The sequence below is a fragment of the Akebia trifoliata genome, chromosome 13, assembly GCF_017979445.1.
Source record: "Akebia trifoliata isolate Shusen 1 chromosome 13, ASM1797944v1, whole genome shotgun sequence".
Taxonomy (NCBI): Eukaryota; Viridiplantae; Streptophyta; class Magnoliopsida; order Ranunculales; family Lardizabalaceae; genus Akebia; species Akebia trifoliata.
This window is the reverse complement of record NC_141387.1, coordinates 17,152,935-17,172,314: the sequence shown is the minus strand read 5'-3', so window position 1 is coordinate 17,172,314 and position 19,380 is coordinate 17,152,935. Positions and strand designations below refer to the sequence as shown.

Here is a 19,380-nt window from a genome sequence, read left to right as displayed (position 1 = left end):
CCTCAAATGATATCATTATATGTTCTACCATACTAAATAGGATTAATTGTATAAAATTAATGCATTTATCAGAATACTAATTACGTGTGTTCATTGTACAGGTCAGATATCAAATCATCAAGATGAACTACCAAATCAATCAATCAAGTGTGCATTACATTCTAGAGGACAATCAAGCAACGATGCAAAATTAGAGATCCAGATGTTTCAAGATCAATGTGGCGTAGTCAATCTCGAATGGAGTGCCCTAAATTTTCTCAAGTGTACTCTTCACATGATCTTATACGCAAGACTGATGGCGGCTATTTTTTAATCCTTCTAGATAACCTAATGTCTATAAATAAATCATTTTCTACATTAGGAAAAAGTCATTGGGCCTTCCCTTGGCATTTTTTTCTTATAATTTTCTATAATTTCTCAAAGAAGGAGATAGCGTACCTTGGTTACTAAATGAATACAAGTATTGGTTTCATGACTTCTCCTTATATCCTTTCAATAACCATAGGCTAAACCTCCTCCATTAGTAAGAGGAGGAAGTCTAGGAGAAAACTTTTAACTTTGTGTTCATGTTCTTTACTCTTCCATGTTCTTTATGTTTATTGGGTTTTCTTCAAGGTTATATCCAAGTCTAATGGATCAAAGTTTTAGATGAATTTCTACACCTCTTATGCTTAACTTAGATGTTTTATGCTTAGATAAAACCAAGATAAAACTTACTTAATCTAGATAATTGGTAGTAGGGACTTCACACATTAGTGATTGAAGGAATCCTAACTATTATCTTATTCAAGCTTCATGTTACATCTTCCAACCCAAGGAGCTCACACCAAGCCCTTGGAGTTGAATGAAAATAAGGATAGACTTATATGTGGTTTTATTTACTAATCCTAGGTTACTAATCACTAATGACCTTCTTCTCTTGTTTCAATTTTCTTAGCTTGGTAAGAATCCCCTTTTCTCTGGGGTTCGATCCCTTACTTGCCCCACAAGTTAAGAAGAGTACAAACATATTAATTTCTGATAAGAAGATGACAACATCATTATACAATAAAAAGTATGCAACCAGGACATACATTTGCTTGGCATACCTTCTACATTGCTAAGACACTAGAATTTTTCAATAAAAGATAAGTGAAACAAATTGGAAAAGATTGCAACAATTATGGATGAAAAATATTTTATTATGGAAAGATAGAAACTATAACTGAGTGAAATTTTTTGCCTTTTGGGAAATATTAAAATATAAAATACACAAAATAACAATCAAGGGGGAACCCCAAGTTCTAAAGCAAAAGGGAAAGAACCCTAATTCCTAAGCTAGTTATTGCAAACATTATCTTCAAGTCACATTTATTTTCTTTTTGAAAGTACGTTTTCCATAAAAAAGTATGCCTTTTGATTTTGAAAAAAATATCTATTTCAGGCACCAAATACAAAAAAAGAAAACACAAAGCAAATAAGCACATTGTAAAACACAAGAAAGAGAAATAGAAAAACAACAAAAAAAAAGAAAGAAATATGCATTGAAAAGGACAAACCATCGAACTTTAGAAAAGTTCGAGTACAACCTTACCAACTTTCGATGACAAAAGTGGGTGTATGAAGTGTACAAAAAGGATATATGGGTAAGAAAATAAAATTACAAAAACAACAAGAAAGAATAAGCACCGGAAAGGACAATAGATAAGCTACAAAGAAATCTTGGGTACAACCTTATCAACTTTCGGTGACAAAAGTGAGTATGAAAGTGTACAAGAAAATATTAGATAAAAATTAGAAAGTGTAACGCTTCACAAAAAGGAAAGGGTAATATCACATAATGAAGATCAATCCAAGGTCCATCGAGCAAAAACACAAGATGAGATCGAGGAAAAATATCACAAAAGTGATATTATTTAAAAAAAAAAAAAAAAAAAGTGTGGTATTACTCCAACCAACTATCAAACAAAAAAAAGACTCTAATTTATGGAGACAATACAAAGTCTAAGGAAGAACGTATCTTGCTAAATTTGCAAAAGAAGCAAGCATCAAAGAATCATTGTATGCCACCTTACAAAGTGATGTGTTCGAGCTTGAGGTCCAAGGGGAGCAACTCCCCGGATAGGAAAAATTTGGGATAATTCATAGTTAAAAAATTATAGCTTTCGAGCTCATGAAGGAAAAATCTCTATTAATGCTTAAAATACAAATGACCTCAAAACAATATGCAAAAAGAATAGGAATGAGTCATAGCAAATGAGATTCACTTTCAAAGCAAACAATAGATGGTATGGACATGGTGAATGTGTTTGTTGTGACATAATGAATGCATTCACTATGACATTGCGAATGCGTTTGCTATCCTTACTTAACAAAATTTGGTTGACTTATAGAGAATGCATTCGCTATAAATAATGAACGCATTTGCTATGTGGGGTAGTACATATTCATCTTTATAGCTTGTGCGCTACGCACAGTACACATAACAAACCATCAAAATCGAGAGTAATTTTTGGGAATCATTTGGAAATTTGAAAAGTACAAACTTGTTAAAAATCACAAAAACTTAAAAGTATCACAAAGGAAATACATACAATAACCCAAATTCAAGGGAAAATCGAGCACTGCCATTAAAAATCAAGGAAAACTTGCAAAAAGGAAAATGAAAATAAATCTAAAAAACTAAAAAAGAAATAGAACAAATATTTAGATCTAAAATAAGAATAAAAATAGATCCAACCACAACAAAAAAGGACAATAAAAGCATCATTTTGTTATCCTTCCAAAAATTATATCTGATTTGGGATAATTCGAGGCAACAAATTGATTTGGGCATTCTAGGGCTTATCAAGGGAGACATTTTGTCAAACCCTGAAATCCCAACACAAATCTCGATGATTAATCAATCAGAATCTCAAGGTATGAGATAGATACACACAACTTTATAGAACAATCATAGACAATAATATTTATGACATGAAAATATACGCAACGGCATCGAATATTTGATAAACTAAAAATTAGAGCGACGCCAAAACTAATCATCATCAATCAACTTCATCAAATCCATAAACCATAAACAAGCCACGCGATAGCAATCTCCTAAATACAACTTCTCAAAATACATCAAGTCCCACAATAGGAATTAAAACACTACCATTAAATTACTAAGATAATCCTCAAGCTAATGGGGACTGTAGATCATCGACATAACCCTCTACAGGGACCTCCTCGAATGACTCTTCATAGATAGGCTCCTCAAAAGCTATAACACCTGAAAGGGGGATAGTAGGGTGAGTAACGAGGAAGCTACTTATCAGGATGAACGTCATTCTAACGAGTCATACATGCACGAGTAATCATCTAAACAGTTAAATAATGTAGAATTTTCATAATGTAATATACGAGAATTGTCTAAGCATAAACAGTAAACAGTTGTAGTAAACTTTTATCATTTAAAGTAGCGTATACAACTTTCAAATGTAAAACATTTATCAATATTACAAAATAAAAAAAAGATACATAATACGAATATGACAGTGTAGTCGACAAGAGAGCGGAGGAACACGCGAATATAACCACCTCTGCTATGGTAATTCGATATTTTAAATTTTAAATCTGACGTGAAATCCTATCATTATATATGATTTTATGGTGGGTCTAGCATACCACGATTTGATGACCATTTATTTGACTCAAACTAGTCATTGACCAAGAACCCAATAATGAGTTCAACTAACGGTGAGGTCAACCATTTGACGACTACAAACTAACAATGATCACTAACTAGCCTAAGAGATCCTTCGTCCCAAATCCTATCAAGAGACGATACATGTGAATCCTAACTACCTCTACATTATATAGAAATTGTCTTTACACACAAAATTCCCTAGGAAAGAAGTAGGAAAAATTAACAGATCTTAAAAACTGTAATATGCTCTAAGGTATCCCATACTATCGAAAAGCATATGACATCGAGTACTATCCTAGATTGACCTGCAATTTTCAGAAATACAGAAAAGCATCACTTTTTGTAGATTTTCTACGACCCTTTTTTGATAAACAAAACTAGTTTTGTTTTGTATATAGTATATCATTTTTTCTATTGAAAATACAAGCTAGATTCGATAGTGCTCTCTAGAGACTTCTATCTATTACTTTGTCTATCCATCTATTATATCTCACATGATCGTGGGAATGTGAGATATACATACATCTATCTATCTATCTATAATGTCTTACATGGCATAGCTAATGCATAAGATTGGAGACACTATCCCATAAATCAATCGAGAACATACCTTATTTCTATCAATCCATCAATCATTATTCAATTTTTATCATGCTAAGCATCTATCAAAGTACTTTCACTTTTAAAGTCATTCAAGTTCCCTTAGAGCATCAATCAATTTCATTCAATGTTTTTGGTTGAGTAGAAAATTCAGCAAAATACGATAAAGCCATAAGATGTAAAACTGGGCAAGTTGTAAAAATTTGGCTAAGTGTTGGGAAAAGTGATTTTTCAAAGTTGTTTAAATTGAAAATGGATTTTTATAAATGAAAGTCCTCAATAACATGAAAAATGCTATGTAATTTTTAAAACTTCATTCAAATGAGCGATAAAGTTATCGGATTTTGAAAATCAAGCAAAAATGCTGAAATTTACGTTTTATTCTTGAAACCAAAAATCACATTTTAATACAATGAGAATTGGATTTTAAAAGCATTCTCAAAGTTTCCAAATAGAGGGTAAAACCTTACTTTCATTAAAGAACTTGAAATAAATGGATAGTTACTTAAATGTTTTTAATGAAGATAAGATGGGAAATTTATATATACACTATGCGGATATCAAAAATGTAAACAAAGTTTCAATTTTGAGCAAATATATTTTTGACGGCGGCGCCATCAATACCCAACAGTGATGCCATCAATGCCCAATGGCGGTGCCGACAACATTCAGAAGACTCGATATTTTCTTCTTCATATTTTTCTATTTTATTTTTTCTCCACCAAAATAATTCAAAATCAATATAAAAGCTATCGATTTGTTTCTAAAACATTACACAACTAATAAAAGGCTTAAATCATATCCAATGAAATGAAATCTATCAACAAAATTACGTAAACACGATTTAATTAATTCAAAATGCATTAATTTAATGAAATAATCATTAGTTAGAAGAACAACCACAATATCAAGGAATAAATGCATTTTCTATGAAAATTTTGTATAACTAGAGGGTATAAGGTAAGGCATCCTACATCGGACTTTTTTCGATGATTGATCAAAGTTAATGATCGTCTCCAGCTGATCATGGAATTTTCCTCTGGTTAAATACAAAATTTTTTCCGTCCACGCGTAACCTTTGACAAGTTAAACGCATTTCCTTCTTATGAGAAAACTTGGATCTCTTTCATTTGGTGTAGATCTAAGTTGCAAGGTGAAGATAATTTGAGGTTAGTTCTTGTTGTTTGGAGAAGAAGAAGGAAAAATCATAAAAAATTTTAAGTGTTGATATTGATACTTAAGTTGGGACATAGGCGTCATTTCAGGAATTATTCTTTTCAAAAGCCGATTTGAACATTCTTATGCTCTATTTTGGATAATTTTTTATACGAAACTAACGGTGTAATCGGATTTCTCAAATTATGTCTCTAAATTTATCTTTTACCTATTTGGTAAATACTTGATGTGAAATTCGAGGATTTGATAACTTTTTTTTATTGACTTTTGATTAAGACGTGCTTACAGGTTAAAGTATATTTCTCGGGCATTCTAAATTTATTGGCAATGATAGATTTTCTCAAATATTAATGAATAAAAATCCAGACTTTCAAGTCATTAAAGTAAACTCAAAATAAACTAAATTAAAAATTTTCAATCTAATCTCGAGATACGTGTTAAATTTTCAGGTCATTACACATTTAGTTTGAGTTTATCCTCTTGTACCCACCATAAAGATAATGGATCAAGGATCTAATCTCAACATGATGAGGTGGTTAGATCAAGTTTTAGATATAAACTTTTATCCATTATAACTTGGAGATTAAGAAAATAAGAAAATCAAGAAGAAATTGTTAGGAAACTTGGAGAACAAGAAACAAGAAGAAATGCAAGAAAATAAAAAGATTCATTAGGAGAATTGAAACTAAAAGAAGTTTTTTCTTCTTTAAGTTTTCTTCTTTCTTTTTTTACTTTTTAGGAATTAAACTTTTTAGAATCTAAGTTCTCCTTTCTCTCACTTTCTTGAGAAAAACCAAAAAACCATCATAGACCCTTACAAGACTTTCCTATTTTTAGAATTATAAGAGAGTTTGTTACAAAAAACTACAAGCAAATATGAAATTGCTCCTATATGAAGTTCTATTGAGATAACGAATGGCAATTTGTTTTCTATTAACACATGTCTTTTGATCTTCTTTTTCTTCTGATTCTTGAATGGCAATTCGTTGTCTCTTAACACATGTCTTTTGATCTTCTTTTTCTTTTGATTCTTGTTGATAATCTTCTATTCTTCAATTACCTTGCATTGATCTTGCTTGTACTCCGCTTCTTAGCCAAATTTATGTCTAGGATCATGGCACCATATAACATTTTCATATCCTCGAAAGTTAAATTCATAACTTCATTTTCATAAAGAATGGATGTCCTAAGATTATAGGAACATGGCTATTTGGATTGGTGACCGACTCTATGTCTAAGATAATGTCACGTCCCAAAATTCTAATACAAATCCCGAGGATTCATCAATCAGAATCTTGAGGTGCGAGGTGAACATACACCCAACTTGATAGAACAATCATAGACAACAATGTTATGAAGAGAAACACACATACAGCGGAAAACTATACTAAACAATCTCAAATCAGAGTAACAGAATCTAAATAGTCAAAATCATAATCCATAACAAACCATAACATTATAATCATCTCTCAATATACAATCTCTCAAAAAAATACATCGTGTCCCAAAATTTAAATTACACTGTACTCACTATACAACTAGACAAATCCTCAAGCTGATGGAGGCTGTAGATCCACGACATAACCCTTTACAAGAACTTCCTCGAATGACTCCTCATAAACAAGTTCACCAAAAGATAAAACATCTAAAAGAGGAAGGATATGGTGAGTAACTGAGGAATGTTATTCAGAAGATGGACACCATTCTAATAGTGAGTCATATATACATGAGTAATCAAACTGAATAGTTAAATAATGCAGGTTTTCATAATGTATCATACGATAAATATCTAAGCATATTCAGTAAATAGTTGTAAATAATTTCAATTTATCATTTCTATTATTTAAAGTAACATATACATTTTTCAAATGGAAAACATCTATCAACATTACAAAAAAAAAATACATAATAAGAATATGGCAGTATTGTCGATAAGAGAGCAGAGGAACATGTCAATACAATGCCTTGGCATAGCAAATTGATATTGCCAAACTTAACCTCTGATGTGGAATCCCATCGTTAATCTGATTGTGTCACCGGTCAGCATACAACAATTATAGGTCCGCTTAAACAGCTCAATTGGCCGTTGGCCAAAATCCCAATATTGAGTTCACTTTACGGTGAGACCCACCGTTTGACAACTATAGACTAAAAGTGATCACTAATTAGCCTAGAGATCCCTCGCATCGAAGCCTATCAAGAGACAATACATGTCAACCCTGCCTACTTCTACACTATACAGAGATCATCTTTACACACAACGTTCTTCAAGAAAGAAGTAGGAAAAATTTCTAAATCTCAATATCTGTGGCGCCCCGCCGAACGCTAACACAAATCCCCATGTCAGATCTCGAGGTACTAAGTGGCACCTCGAAATTTCGGCATGGTCTCCTCTGTTTATGTTAGCATTCCAAGGCGTTCAACCTGCACCTGATAAACGACATACAATCCTGCATACATATACAAAATATAATACTAGCGGAAGCTTATACACGTCTAATAACGTACGAATTATCAGAGTGCGGAAGAAGAAAATTTACGGGATTATACAAAATTTTCTCACTCTAACAAGAGTCCTAACGCTCAATACAAATCTATATACTCCTAGACAAAGGAGTATAACTCCAATACTTACCAGGTGACGGACTCTGGCTGTCTATCTGACCCACCAGATGATTCTCACTCATGTTCTACTCCTGCCTCGCTAAGCTTCGGATCTGAAACTAAAAAAATGGAGGATGAAAGGGTGAGTAACAATGGTTACCCAGTAAGGAAACAACAATTTCTGCCAATAACCTCTCCTAACATGAACGAATAAACATACTGAATCATTTTAAAATAAACAAAGTTTTACAGAAGAAAACTACGATTAACTGGTACATATAGCCAGGGATGAGCAACTAAACATTTTAAAACTCACATTACATCGATCAGCAGTACTCACTATAACATTTTCTTTTTATACAAATCTAATTGATCAAATGGAAACAATAAACATGCATTTCATTTTATATATCAAAATAAGCAACAGATACATAATACACGATGGTGGAGTATTGGAATTAGAGAGTTGGGATTCACGACTGGATCGCTCCCAGTCGGGACATGATGTTACAATTCCTTTCTGGCTTTTAGTTCCTGATTTTGTGGCCGGTCGCTGCCCTTACCACGTTTGGTTGACCATTTATCCGGCTCAGGCTGGCCGTTTGACGTGACCGTAAGCAATGGGTCTCTTTTTGATGTGTCAGAACGTTCGACTACTATAGATTGTTAGTGATCACTGACTAATCATCTTCGTCTATGCCTATCAGGCGTACATGTGATTCCCAAAGATACAAACCATTCGTATACGACCACCTTTACATTACAAGTTCACTGGTAAAGATAGAGAGGAATAAACCCGGATTCCAGTTGTGACTCCACTCTCATACGCGTCCCATACCACGTATGAGTTTGGTGGTCCCTACCGTACATCCCAGGATAGTACACCACTCCGGATGATATGACGCACTATCCCTTCAGGCATTCACAAACTCTTTAACAGCTCACACAAAATAGCTACATATATATATTATTTTCATTTGAAAACAAAAGAGAATTAAACAATACAATGTTGAGAATAGATATCCAGTTTCCTACCATGCAAGTGTGGCCACCCGGCCTAAAATAAATAACATAACAGAGCGCCTCGCGCTAACAGAAAGTAAATAAACATGCAACCAGTAACATTATCCCATTTGTTCACCAACCTGCATACACACACAACAACGAAAACAGACATCACCCCTCGGTGTGTGACTCTGACATTACCGTTATACCATTTTTCCCTTTTTTCGACTTTTACAGTTTTCAATCTCTCATAAAATATCTATTTTCTGATATCATCAACTCAATATGAGTTCATTGAATATTAAATCACATTTTTCAACTATAGAATTTATTTCTATCAATAATATTGAAAAAAAATACAAATTCATATCAAAACGGGGTCCGAGCAGTGCACAAGACCCAATTTATGGCAATAACCCGTTAAAATACTCTACCCACGTATAATTGGTTAAAAATACAATTAAACATATCAAACATGCAATTTCTGGCGTGAATTTTGAAATAAACAAAGAATTCTATATTTCGGAAATACATCCAATTTTTCCAAAAAAATCCTAAATGCAATTTTCACAATCTATGATTACTAATAGAAATTGAGAGTTCCTTACAATCACTAGGCGACGGAATTGAAGCACGTGCGCGGAAATCGAGGCGATTGGCACGGTAATCGAGATGGACCGAACTTCGAAGCGCGCTGATTTTCGAAACTGGCTTGGTGGTTTCGAAGAACTCGATGTGCTCGTCTCTTCTCCCTTCTACGGCGAAAGACGGTGACCCCGAAATCGATGAAGATGAAAACCGAGGTCGAAGTTACGAAAATCTCCGTATAAAAATACGGCTGATTTTTGACTATACGGGGTGAAAAATATGAGAAAACGGAAGGAATTTGGTTGGGTTATTAGAGAATGAGGCTGCGGGCGTTTCTCCCTTCTCTCGTCGAAAGACGGTTTGACCCCGAAACGGACGAAATCCGAGGTCAAAGTTTCGAAATTTTCGTATCCAAATACGGCTGATTTTTGACGATATTGGATGAAATAGAAAGTGAAACGAAGAAAGGTTGGGTGGGTTTTGTAGAGAACGTAGTTGCGGACCTTTTTCTCTTCTGCGGCGATCGTCGAAAATAGACCGTTTGCGAGAGATCTGAAATGGAAAAATCAGAGAAAAAAAACAAATTTTCGTTTTATATGTCTCGGCCATATGACGTGTTGGGGAAGATGAGTTATATAAATTTTTTTTTAAAAGTTAGGACGAAATCGGTATTTCGCCTATTGTTTTGATCGACGATAACTTGGTCATTCGGTCTCCAAAACTGACAAACGAATATACTCTTTCGAATAAGTTTTCGTTCCGGATCTCAATGGTTAGTCAATTTCTACAAATTATGTCTCCATCAAAAATTTACATTTTTGGCCTGACGTGACCCCTAAACTTGATGTCGTTTTCATTTTTGGCGATAATTCGACTTCCTGATCTCCAAAAGTGACAAATAAATAGTCTACGTTGAATAATTTTTCGTTATGAACCCAATGGTATGATCGAATTTTAAAAATTATTCATCTAACAAAAAGTCACTGTTTTAGTCTGGTCCGACCCGGTAATCGAGGATTTTACAACTTTTATATTTGGACTCGCATTTGAGCGTGCTTACAGGCTAAACTATGTTTTTCGATCATTTTGAATCTAATGGTGAGGTCAGATTCCATTAAAAATGATCAGACAATCCTAAATTTTACCCTTAAATCCCACTTTCAAGATTTTCTTAAAATTTCACTATTTATTTTTTTCCTCGAGATACGAATTAAAAATTCAGGGTGTTACATTCTCCCCCCCTTAATAAAAATTTCGTCCTCGAAATTGAAATCATACCTTATTGAGCTTTGTAGCGATTCCACTAATACGACATATATAAGAGACAACACTAATTTTCGATTATCATTTATTCTTAGTCCCAAGTCAATCTCATTTATAACTCGTAGACTTATGTCTCCCATATTCTGTAATTCATTAATTTATTACTCTAATTCAAATTCATACTCCAACAAATCCAGTATCTGTTAACCCTAAGATAACAATCAATTTGCCTTGTATCACTTCCCCACCAATGTCTATCAACAACAATCTTTTCACGTTTTCTCTATCCTTATCTTTACTTCTCTCACCAATTACACCGTCTAGTATATTTTACTCATAATTGCTATGAATATTACTCCTCAATGCATAGTCTTACCGCAAACACACCATTATCTTTATATTTAATTCAATATATATTTTATACTTATTGCGATATTTCCTCAAAACCTCTGTCATAACCTTTATAATTTAAGATCTTACTCGAGGGGATAAATCATACATCTATTTTCTCACAATTCCATTCAGTCATCATTAATGCAATAGTGTCACAAGATTATTCTTTCTCACATTTTACATCGACCCACCTCCTAACTTATACTCTACTAAATCTCTTTAGGATGGATGTGGGCACAGGTAGGTAGTAGTCGCTGCTTCTATGGAATCATAATCATTACTTATAACTCTCTCGTTTCAAGGAGTGAAAAGGAACCACGATCAAAGTCTTGAAGTGAGCGCTTGTTTATAGAAGGCATTGATCACGTAACGAGAACGATAATAATGAATTCTTTTACTGGAAAGCGATCGTGAAAAGAGAAAGCAAAAGAAGAGTTAGAATCGACACCGAGGATAGATAGATAAAAGGAAAAAGATGATCTATCTTTTCAAAGGAGGAGAATCGATTCAAAAAGTTGTAAAGCAAGAGCTGCTTTGTCTAATAGTTCAGTCGTTAGGCCTCCCAAAGTTAAGCCATCTTCAATCGAAAAAAGAGATATGCAACTCCCTGTGTTGATATTCGAGGAAGTAGCTCTCAATATGAAGGATATACAAGAAACACCTGCTTATCTACTAGCGTAATATACGGGTAATTGACTAGACTATTGATATAAAGACTAGCGTACCAATTGAACATCACTTGTCTTTTCACACTTTACAATTATTCTAATACCTATTTTGCAAGTTCTTAAATGATCTTCCAAAAATCTTATCTTTCTTCGCAAGGCCTTCCAATGGTATAAATAATTTCATTACTTGACCTATGTCAGTGGTTTCTAGTTCTAGCAAGTGTGCAAACTTTTCACAGAATTATATAATCTAGAGGAACCAATATTGAGTAAAACTCCATGTTCTAACATTATAATTAGAAATTGTATCTTCCAAAACTTCGTTGGAGACATGTTCTTTTCTGGGTCACAATCCTTGCTCGCGGCTGTGATAGAGGGCATTATTTCCTAATATGTTCCACCTGACCACACGCGTAACAATGTCAATAATTTTGTCTTCGTAGATCTCTGTGGAGTAGGCAGTTGGTAAACTGGGGTTTGTAAGCTCTGAACCTACCTTGTTGATTCCTTTGGCCTTATTGGTATCATTGGAGCTCCAATTGCTCTCTAACTCAGTGATAGAAAAATCTACAACTTAGTGGATGAGTATATGTGAGAGTTCTATATTCGGAGGAGATTGGCCTCGAATACATCAGTTTCTTGTCCGGATCTGATCTGGGAGGAAAAAAAATCTGAGGTCGACTAATTTGCCCCTTGGAGGTCTGTAACTCTATCTCTTCTCGTTTTATCTTTTACGTTCGATTTATCGTATCTCTTAATTGGTAGTCTCAATCATTGACCTCCTGGCCCTTAGGTAGGGTTATAGTCCACTAAAGAATCTACGGGCCTTTTGCAAATCTGTTTGGATAAGTTCAGGCGCATATCATGACAACCTAATGAATATCATATCTTAGTTTCTATAATTGATAGATTACCTTGCATTAATCTCAAAAACTCCTAGTGTTTGACTTCTTGAGAAGTCTCAAATATAAATCAATTAACAAATATCCTCTCGAATTCTACCCACTCAAACGCTCCATCTCCCAATATATTCCTCTCAAACGTTACTAATGATTGGCATCCTCGTTCAACTGGAATGTAATCACCGTCACCCATTGATCTCTTGGGTATTACATGGTACTCAAAATCTTTCAGGTCTTTAAAATCCACTCATTAACCTCAATCGGATCGGAAAAGTCCCCAAATCTTGATAGACGTAATCGTTGAAAATTCTACTATCACATCCTTGGATTTACATGTCCTTTGGACTGGGGAATTCTATCATTCTTCAAAGGCACGACCTGTGGTAGTGGTCCTTGAGGTGGAGTAGTGTTTGTCTATTGCGAAGAAGTCCAGCTCTCCTTCATTTCTTGGATTTAGTAGTGTGCCTTGCAATCGTGGTAAGTCTTGTACCATCACTCACTTCCAATCGTTATTCTTGTCTGTTCGGGATGGCATGAATACGTTATCAACTTTATTAAAATATGGTGGTCTTATTGTCTTATACATCGGTTTGTCTAGCATCCTTCAGAGCCACACATCCTTAATCAACTAACGTTGCCACCTTCGTAATATATCATAACTCTTTCTTTCGATTGATTTAGTGGTATGTGTTATTGTTTCTTATAAAATTCTTCCATCCATCGAGTATGTATGTCTATCATCTCATTCCTCATGTATGGTTATTTTTCCTATGAATTTACTAGTTCCGTAATTGTTTATCGCTTATTAGAAACTAATTGTCTTCCTTCTATTTGGCTTCAAGGTGGTGGTTGTATTATTCATACTTCCCCTTAGACTTGATATGAGACACAACCATCTGTCCCATGAACGACATTAACTGTGCTATTAGGTTAGTGGTCGGGTCTAGAATCTGTCTCGTCTACATTGCGTTTCAGCCTTTGCTCGTCCATTCCTCTCGCTTGTGTTTATCCGTAACAAGGCAATTATCAGAATACGGCCAAAATCGCTCTTACCAAACTATGAATTACCATCGTAGCTTGGAACTTAGTAATGGACTCCATTTCCATTACTAACAAAATAAACTTAGAATCCTATCTTAGGCTTACAAAGCTCTATAAACTTCTAGACACAGAAAAACTCATAATTCCAATACGAAATTATTAATGAGCTCGGATATCGAATTCCTAGTGACACTCTATGATTATCGCTCTAATATATGTGGTATCAGCCAATTCTCTAAAACATAGTAGTCAGTATCCCATACGGATCTAATACTATGCTCTGATACCATCTGTGGCGCCCCGCCGAACGCTAACACAAATCCCCATGTCAGATCTCGAGGTACTAAGTGGCACCTCGAAATTTCGGCATGGTCTCCTCTGTTTATGTTAGCATTCCAAGGCGTTCAACCTGCACCTGATAAACGACATACAATCCTGCATACATATACAAAATATAATACTAGCGAAGCTTATACACGTCTAATAACGTACGAATTATCAGAGTGCGGAAGAAGAAAATTTACGGGATTATACAAAATTTTCTCACTCTAACAAGAGTCCTAACGCTCAATACAAATCTATAATACTCCTAGACAAATGGAGTATAACTCCAATACTTACCAGGTGACGGACTCTGGCTGTCTATCTGACCCACCAGATGATTCTCACTCATGTTCTACTCCTGCCTCGCTAAGCTTCGGATCTGAAACTAAAAAAATGGAGGATGAAAGGGTGAGTAACAATGGTTACCCAGTAAGGAAATAACAATTTCTGCCAATAACCTCTCCTAACATGAACGAATAAACATACTGAATCATTTTAAAATAAACAAAGTTTTACAGAAGAAAACTACGATTAACTGGTACATATAGCCAGGGATGAGCAACTAAACATTTTAAAACTCACATTACATCGATCAGCAGTACTCACTATAACATTCTTTTTTTATACAAATCTAATTGATCAAATGGAAACAATAAACATGCATTTCATTTTATATATCAAAATAAGCAACAGATACATAATACACGATGGTGGAGTATTGGAATTAGAGAGTTGGGATTCACGACTGGATCGCTCCCAGTCGGGACATGATGTTACAATTCCTTTCTGGCTTTTAGTTCCTGATTTTGTGGCCGGTCGCTGCCCTTACCACGTTTGGTTGACCATTTATCCGGCTCAAGCTGGCCGTTTGACGTGACCGTAAGCAATGGGTCTCTTTTCGATGTGTCAGAACGTTCGACTACTATAGATTGTTAGTGATCACTGACTAATCATCTTCGTCTATGCCTATCAGGCGTACATGTGATTCCCAAAGATACAAACCATTCGTATACGACCACCTTTACATTACAAGTTCACTGGTAAAGATAGAGAGGAATAAACCCGGATTCCAGTTGTGACTCCACTCTCATACGTGTCCCATACCACGTATGAGTTTGGTGGTCCCTACCGTACATCCCAGGATAGTACACCACTCCGGATGATATGACGCACTATCCCTTCAGGCATTCACAAACTCTTTAACAGCTCACAAAATAGCTACATATATATATTATTTTCATTTGAAAACAAAAGAGAAATTAACAATACAATGTTGAGAATAGATATCCAGTTTCCTACCATGCAAGTGTGGCCACCCGGCCTAAAATAAATAACATAACAGAGCGCCGCGCGCTAACAGAAAGTAAATAAACATGCAACCAGTAACATTATCCCTGATATCCGTTCACCAACCTGCATACAACACAACAACGTAAAATGCAGACATCACCCCTCGGGTGTGACTCTGACATTTTACCGTTTCATACCATTTTTCCCTTTTTTCGACTTTTACAGTTTTCAATCTCTTCATAAAATATCTATTTTCTGATATTCATCAACTCAATATGAGTTCATTGAATATTAAATCACATTTTTCAACTATAGAATTATTTCTATCAATAATATTGAAAAAAAATACAAATTTCATATCAAAACGGGGTCCGAGCAGTGCACAAGACCCAATTTATGGCAATAACCCGTTAAAATACTCTACCCACGTATAATTTGTTAAAAATACAATTAAACATATCAAACATGCAATTTCTGGCGTGAATTTTGAAATAAACAAAGAATTCTATATTTCGGAAATACATCCAAATTTTTCCAATAAAATCCTAAATGCAATTTTCACAATCTATGATTACTAATAGAAATTGAGAGTTCCTTACAATCACTAGGCGACGGAATTGAAGCACGTGCGCGGAAATCGAGGCGATTGGCACGGTAATCGAGATGGACCGAACTTCGAAGCGGCTGATTTTCGAAACTGGCTTGGTGGTTTCGAAGAACTCGATGTGCTCGTCTCTTCTCCCTTCTACGGCGAAAGACGGTTTGACCCCGAAATCGATGAAAACCGAGGTCGAAGTTACGAAAATCTCCGTATAAAAATACGGCTGATTTTTGACTATACAGGGTGAAAAATACGAGAAAACGGAAGGAATTTGGTTGGGTTATGTAGAGAATGAGGCTGCGGGCGTTTCTCCCTTCTGCGTCGAAAGACGGTTTGACCCCGAAACGGACGAAATCCGAGGTCAAAGTTTCGAAATTTCCGTATCCAAATACGGCTGATTTTTGACGATATTGGATGAAATAGAAAGTGAAACGAAGAAAGGTTGGGTGGGTTTTGTAGAGAACGTAGCTGCGGACCTTTTTCTCTTCTGTGGCGATCGTCGAAAATGGACCATTTGCGAGAGATCTGAAGTGGAAAAATCGGAGAAAAAAAACAAATTTTCGTTTTATATGTCTCGGCCATATGACGTGTTGGGGAAGATGAGTTATATAAAAAAATATTAAATTTTTTTTTTATAAAAGTTAGGACGAAATCGGTATTTCGCCTATTGTTTTGATCGACGATAACTTGGTCATTCGGTCTCCAAAACTGACAAACGAATATACTATTTCGCCTAATTTTTCGTTCCGGATCTAATGGTATAGTCAATTTCTACAAATTATGTCTCCATCAAAAATTTACATTTTTGGCCTGACGTGACCCCTAAACTTGATGTCGTTTTCATTTTTGGCGATAATTCGACTTCCTGATCTCCAAAAGTGACAAATAAATAGTCTACGTTGAATAATTTTTCGTTATGAACCCAATGGTATGATCGAATTTTAAAAATTATTCATCTAACAAAAAGTCACTGTTTTAGTCTGGTCCGACCCGGTAATCGAGGATTTTACAACTTTTATATTTGGACTCGCATTTGAGCGTGCTTACAGGCTAAACTATGTTTTTCGATCATTTTGAATCTAATGGTGAGGTCAGATTCCATTAAAAATGATCAGAAACATCCTAAAATTTTACCCTTAAATCCCACTTTCAAGATTTTCTTAAAATTTCACTATTTATTTTTTTCCTCGAGATACGAATTAAAAATTCAGGGTGTTACAATATCTGTAACATGCTCTAAAGTATACTATACTACCGAAGAGCATATGACATCTAGTGTTGATCCTAGATTGACCATCGCTTCTGGATATACAGCAACGCATCACTCTTTCTAGGTTTTTCACGATTCTTTTTTGGTAAATAAATTATTTTATTTTGTATATAGTATATCATTTTCTTTTATCGAAAATACAAACAAGATTTGGTAGTGTCCTCTAGTGACATTCATCTGTGATTTCCATCCATCATATCTTACATGGCATGTCCATCACGTAGAATTGGAGGCACTGTCCCAACAATCAGTCAAGAACATACGTTCTCTCTATCCATCCATTCATCAATTAATCGAATAATTCATCGACTAACTTCTTATATATCTATAAAGTAATTTTACATTTAAAATTATTTGGAATTCATAGAGCAACAACCAATTCCATTCGATGGTTTTGGTTGAGTAGAAAGGCTAAGAAAACGTATTAAAACCATAAGACGTAAAAGTTGAAAATCTATAAAAATTTGGCTAATTGTTGGAAAAAGTAATTTATAAAATTTTTTAAAATAAAAAATGAATTTTTGTAAATGAAAACCCTCGACAACATGAAAAGTACCATATGATTTTTATTACTTAACTCAAAGGAACGCTTACGATATCACGTTTTGAAAATCGATCAAAAACGTCGAATTTTATGTTTTGTTCTTGAAATCAAAAATTATATTTTGATATGATGAGATTTGAATCTCAAAACCATTTCCAAAGTTTTCAAATAAGGGGTAAAATTTAATTTCATTAAAGAACTTAAAGTAAATAGAAAGAGAAAAATAAAGACGACATTTTTTCATCGAAAAATATCCAAAATCGCTAAAAAAAAGGTATCAAATTGATCCTTAAACATTATCTCACTTATAAATATGCTTAAAACACATCCAATGGGATGAAATCTATTGAAAATAATCAAGCAACCATGAATTAATCCATTTAAACATGTGTAGGTTTAACGAATAACTCAAAATTTGGAAGAAATATCAAGATTTAAAGGATAACATGAAATTTTTTATGAACTTGTTGTATAATTAGAAGGTAGAAGGGAAGGCATCCTACCTTGAGATATATTCACGGTTGAACGGAGTTAAAAATCACCTCTGACCGACCATATAAATTTTCTCCCAATGAAGCTTGAATCGTTCTAGTTTAGCATAGATCTGAGTTGTAAATCTCAAGGAAAAATGGTTTGATATTTGATTAGAGAGAAGAATAATAAAAATTAGATTTTTCTTTAGAATTCAAATATTTATAATTTAAGTGGGACATAAGTGTCATTTCGGGAGTTATTTTTTTCAAATATTGATTTGGACAATCTAATACTGTATTTTGAGTGATTTTTTGACACGAATCTAATGGTATGATCAGATTCTTCAAAGTATATCTCTAAAGCGACTTTTACTCATTTTACTATATCTTTAACAATTCTTTTTGTAACCTTGATAGACTCAATGTGATATTGGTGAATTTCAAAACTCCCATACCTAGATGTTTATAAATCGAGTAAGGTAAACGGTTTACATTCGCCCCTAAGTCTAAAAGACATTTTTCAATCACTTGATTTTCAATATGAATGGAAGTTATCAAACATCCAAGATCTTTAAATTTTAGAACAATTGTTTGTTGGTTGAAAGATGAAATTTGGGCTATCACGATGGCTTCCCAAAGAAAAATGTATTTTCCTCTTGATAATGGTGAAATCATTAAGGAATTTGGCGTAAAAAGGTATTTGTTTAATGGCATCTACAAATGAAATGTTGATAGAAAATTTTTGAAAACTTCAAGGATAAATTACTTACTCTTCTTATTTTCTTTAAGGCATTGGAGAAATGGTGTTGATGGAATTGGTGGAATAATTGGAAGATTCTCCAAGTCTTTCTCTTTTTTATGAGAAAATTTTAATTTTTATCTCCTTGAATTTTGTCTTTTTCTAGGACATCTTGATTTTTGTCAATAGGTTGGATATTGTTGTCTACCTTCCTTCTTGACCATAGAAG

The 19,380-nt window shown here is 34.2% G+C and overlaps 1 long non-coding RNA gene across 1 annotated transcript; it reads right to left on the bottom strand.

Moving 5' to 3' along the window:
- Positions 1-14,380: 14,380 nt before the first annotated feature.
- On the bottom strand, positions 14,381-16,836 carry LOC147388032 (uncharacterized). Its single transcript, XR_015171391.1, has 2 exons — positions 16,124-16,836; positions 14,381-14,619 (listed from the first exon to the last, which is right to left on the bottom strand). It is a non-coding gene; the product is annotated as an uncharacterized LOC147388032 (long non-coding RNA).
- Positions 16,837-19,380: the final 2,544 nt, after the last annotated feature.